Source organism: Astatotilapia calliptera, chromosome 22, assembly GCF_964374335.1.
Source record: "Astatotilapia calliptera chromosome 22, fAstCal68.1, whole genome shotgun sequence".
Taxonomy (NCBI): Eukaryota; Metazoa; Chordata; class Actinopteri; order Cichliformes; family Cichlidae; genus Astatotilapia; species Astatotilapia calliptera.
Window position 1 is genome coordinate 3,614,309 of NC_137442.1, and position 5,357 is coordinate 3,619,665.

Below are 5,357 nucleotides of genomic sequence, written 5' to 3' on the forward strand. Positions count from 1 at the left end.
AATAAATAAATAAAAAAAACACTCTCTGCAACTCTGAAACTCTCCCTGTGGTCAACAACCGACACACATTATGCTCCTATCGTGGTCTAAACCAATCAGAGATAATCAGGGGTGGGACCTCTCTGATTGGTCGTAGTTCAGATATTCATGTAGTCCGTCTGTACGTTTGAAAGTACAGGCAGATAGAGAGAGGTGAGTAGCTTGAATAAAGCGACATTGATTCATTAAATCCTAAATCGAGTTTTAAACATAAATATATTTTCCCAGAAACGCCGGAATCTCAGGTTAAAGATCACAAAAGTATTTTATCAACCACCAAACAGTAAATGAGAGCAGGTAAACGGATTCCACACAAAGACACACAGCGTAAACACACAGAGGGACCCGACGCATCAGAATCAGCTTTCTTTGCTTTCTCACACGACGGCACGTAGACGGACACGCCATCGGGCTGAAAGCCGACAGCTCACTGATTCTGATGCGTCGGGTCCGCGCTGTTTACGTCTTTTTTGTGCTGATTCTGAGCTGCAAGTTTTGTCTCTCTCCAAGCAAAATTGACTGAACCAGCAGCAAAAGAAGCAACAAACTATTCACATCTGATAAACATCGTCATGAATTCCCTCTTACTTTACTGTTTTGTTTCCACCAAGATAAAAATCACACTTCATGCACAGCTCTCTCTCTCTCTCTCTCTCTGTACTTCAAGAACAGTTTCCCGTCTCAAATCTCTGTTTTCTGCGTTATTTCTTCGCTTATTACCCACCAGTCTACCGTTGTTTGCAGCTCTGTCAGCCTCTGTCTTTTTTTTTTCTTTTTTTCTTTTACTTCAATGACCTCGGACAAGAAAGCCTATTTTCTGCTGTTCAATACTGAAGAAATGTAAACTTTTTAAAAATTATGCAAAATTGCAGAATATTTTTAAGATTGTCTGCTATAAAAAGCCAGGCCAGGAATATCTCCTTCATGTTTCTGTTTTTTATTCTCAGTTACTTTTACACATGGGCATTGTTAGGATTGATATTTTTTATATTTGTGCTAAAATATATAGATATATAACCATTGCCTTTATGTGTCCTAATATGGCTATCATTATGAAGAAAAAGCCAGACAGTCAAAGGGGCTTTCTTTTGTTTACATTTACATCATATACACTTATATAAGTTGGTTGGAGTTTTGAGCCATGGGTGGACATGACTCTAAAAGGGGGGAGAAGATCATAAACAACTTGATCCAATTTCCTTTAAAAAACTTTTTCTGCAGTGACAACAGGAAAGGAGAGGAGTTGTAAATGCAGATGATTCACCAGGTGACTCGATCACCCCACAGGGTGTCTACAGTGAGAAGATTTGGGGGTTTGAAAGGGGTCATAAAGAGGAGTGTTGACCAGGCTACAGCTTTGAAGATAGCTGGAAGCCACATGGACAAACCAAAAACCAACGGATGTGTTTGAATTCCTATGTCTGCATACATTTGGATTGTAGTGCATATTCTTTTGAGAACGTTGATTCTTGTTTTTGACTGTTGACATTCATTTGTTTCCTTGCAGGATGTAGTTTACTGTGTGTGAGATGAATGAGAAGTAGGATAATTGCTAAGCACGTTTCGTACATGTATGAACTGTGAACTTTTGCAGCAGTAGGAAGTGAATGATGTGAGGAGCTGTGTGTGAATGAAGCCTATACTGAACTGTCAAACACAAGGGTGCATAAGTGGAAATTTATGTACAAAGTTGACAAAAAGGGGGGACTGTTGGAGTCAAATTGTTAAATGTTGTCATTGTGTTACTTAAATATGTAAGACTTAGTTCAAGCAGCATGGTCAAAGACATTCCTTTGTCTCTGACCACCTCTCCAGCCTGTTTGTTGGTGGGGGAGGCTGTAGTGTTTCATTATAGGGACATCCTATGTGAGGGTTCTGTTTTCTTGGTTAGTAAGCTTCCTGCTTTTATGACCCTTTTGATAAGCAGGAGGTCACACAAACGCACCACCAAACAAACATACACACTCACATACACACAAACACACACACACACACACACACACACACACACACACACACACACACACACACGCAGTGTTTTAACCTTTTGTGACCATAGGGGGGTTTTACAACGAGTGGTGTTTGTGTTCTCAGAATAAAAAGCTGCAAGGAAGGCTGTTTATTTGATGCTGGCTAGCAGACAGGTGAGGAGCGTTTAGCTCCAAGAGCCTGGTTCCAACCAGCCTCCCTTGCTAGCAAGTAAAATTGCTGTTCATCTTGCTTCCTTGTCGTTAACGGGAATAAGTTTCTAAACCATCGGGGCCTGTGGAAGCGCAGAGCAGCGATCACGGCGAAGCTGCTCCTCCGGCACCGATGCTAGAGGCGGCGGGATTCCTCCAGGTCGCTCGCTAACACTGTGGAGCATCAGCAGTGAGTCACGGATGTTAAAAAGCGTCTGTCGCTCATACACCAACAGGGAGTGGGTTTTCCAAGCTAGCAGGGACACCACTAAGAACATAATACACAAACATTGCAGAACCGAGAGAAAGACGGCGTGCCATAACACCCGGTGCCATCTCTGCATTCTTATGGCCAAAGAGTGCCAAAGCACTTTAAGCACAAGAACAAGATTGTTAGTTAATCATTTACAAATCAATATTGTCTGTATGGACAGCAATTTCCCCCCAAAAAAGGGCACATGTAAAACCACGGTGTTAAGCGATGCGGTTGAAAAAGTGGCGCACCAGTGCAACCAAGGCAAAAAGTTATTCTAGAGCCCTGTAATGTTAAAGATAATTAGAACATGAAGCCACTGCTTAGCTTAACTGAAAACAATTCTGGGATTTGTTTTTTGAACTTTAGCATCACAGTTGAACAAATGAAACACCAGGAGAATAACAAAGTGAAAGATGAAACATCGACCAAATCATTTTAACAATGTTCAAGTTTGAAAATATACAGCTTAATAAAAACAGGATGACTTTATTTGCACAACAATGTGAGTTGCTAAGAAGGTTCGTTTTGGTATAGAGGAGTTTATTTGTTTTGGATGTGAGCAATGCCAAAACAAGAAAACAGGTCCTTATGTTCCCCAATCTTCCCAAACAGAAAAGTAAAAGTAAACCAAAGACGAGTTTCTAAGCAATGCTCTTAACCAGGAAACAAGTGTTTCAACAAAAATGGCCTTTCACTCCTTAACTGCTGCAATGTTTACATTTTACTGTTTACACTGCACAAGTTTACTCTCACAAATTAAACCCTTTTTGGGTGAAAGAAAGATGGAGGACCTGTACTAGTGTGTGTGTGTGTGTGTGTGTGTGTGTCCTCAGTGAACTGTATCAGTCTCTGCAGTATCTTCCAGCTGCAGCAGTCACTTCAGTTTCTGTTCAGTCTGACTGAGGGAGGTTTTTGTACGACTGTTTTTCACTGTGTGCTCACCCACAGACTGTTAGGATAGTGCCAACACATACAATAATAAACTGCTGCATCTTCAGCCTGGACTCCACTGATGGTCAGAGTGAAGTCAGAGTTTGATCCACTGCCTGTAAAACGAGCTGGAATCCCTGATACTCGATTGTTAACATAGTAAATGAGCAGTTTAGGAACTCCTCCATCTTTCTGTTGGTACCAGGATAAATAGTGGTTGTTGCCAGAAACATAAACATTCTGACTGGTCCTACACTTGATGCTCACAGTTGCTCCCACAGCAGAGCTCACTGCTCCAGGCTGAGTCACTGTGATCTGTCCTCTGGACTCTGAGGACACAGAGACAAAAACATAAAGCAGCTTCATGGTTTTGTGGGCTTCATTTCAGAGGGACAGATGTTGATAGAGGAGAGGAGTTTGATTCTCTGGACTTTACCTGTGAAGCAGCAGCAGAGGAGAGTCCAGATGAGGACGCAGATCAAAGTCATGTTTTTGATGAGGAGGATTTCTGTGGCTTCTGTTGTGATGAAGGACAGCTGTCAGTCATCCAGTGTTCAACTCTCAGGACTATAAACTCTCCCAGAGCACTGGAGCATGGTGCTGCTGATGCAAAGTGCCTCTATGGAAATCATCTGACTGACTCCAGCACGACTCGTTTAAAAAGAGTTTTTCACAGCATATTTGGAATGTGACTCAACTGAACACTGTAGATTCATAGACAGGTAACAAATAAAGAAAAAGTCGACCCCTACAATGAAGTGATGGGAAAGCTGTGTAAATTTGAGCAGATGTGTTAGAGCTCACGTTTATCCTCCAGTATCATCACCATCATTGACACCGAATGTGGGGACATAATCAAAATCGTAATTATAAAACTTTTAAATAAAAAAACAACAACTGGAGAATCCGTACCAAAGAGCACTGAAGCTTTTATATTCGGTGTTAACTCAACAATGTAAACAAACACTTTTTCAGTTTTCGCTCCTTTGTTGTGACATATCTCACTTTGTCACTGCAGAATAATGTCATGGAAATATAATCAACAAAGTCTGCAGACACGATGAGCCAACACCTTTTTAATTCCCAAGCAGTTGAGGGAGAGACGACATTCAGTGGGGCACTGATGCGTGTCTCTAAAGATGAATAGCAGCCCTCTTTAAATACAGTCAAACAGAAGGCATTTCCACAGCTGTTGTCACACCCTTGACCCCTCCAAGAGAGGGAGAGAGTTTACAACCTTGTCTCCTCTTCCAGTGTCACATAGAGACTGCTCCTTGCCTCTTCCCCACATCCTCAAAGACCTGATTAACAAAAGACTTCACCACCTGTTGAATTCTCCCCCTCAGGGTGTCACCAACTTTCTCATGATGCCTGACTTTGTGCAATAGAGTAAAAGCTGAATGCTTCCCCACATGTGAACCTTGAAGTGACCCAAAAGTGATATTACTAAAACATGTGACAAATTCATAAAATAAAAGAAATTTCCAGCACATTCCCACTCTTTGGATTACTCTGCTAATCACATCAATTCAGATTACAATTACTTTGTTGAAATAAATGGATTACACGTCTTCTCCTGTTTCATATGTTAGGCTGTGCACTCTCTATGGTAATTCCACGCTGGTTGAAACTCAAAGAAAACATTAAGAGGCTCTAATGTCTGTGTCTCAATCTTGCGGCCCATGTCATCTCTACTTGCTGCCAGCAATATGACGTGAAGAAATATTTAAAAATATTTAAAAATTATTATTCAAAAAATGATTTAATATGAAGGCAACAGGCAGAGTGTTACAGGCATCGCCCTAAAGAATGCAGCCTGATGGGCAGTGTAGTCTGTGCTGCAGGGAGAATGGACTGCTGTACCTGTTATGTGTCTGTGAGCGCGAAGAGGGAGAAAAAGTACGAGCTGTCATCGAGCAGAAACGGGAGCTGGAAGCATGTAAATATAATAA

At 41.4% G+C, this 5,357-nt stretch overlaps 1 long non-coding RNA gene across 1 annotated transcript; it reads right to left on the reverse strand.

Moving 5' to 3' along the window:
- Window positions 1-2,998: 2,998 nt before the first annotated feature.
- LOC145423580 (uncharacterized) lies at window positions 2,999-4,026 on the reverse strand. Its single transcript, XR_013904630.1, has 2 exons — window positions 3,842-4,026; window positions 2,999-3,734 (listed from the first exon to the last, which is right to left on the reverse strand). It is a non-coding gene; the product is annotated as an uncharacterized LOC145423580 (long non-coding RNA).
- Window positions 4,027-5,357: the final 1,331 nt, after the last annotated feature.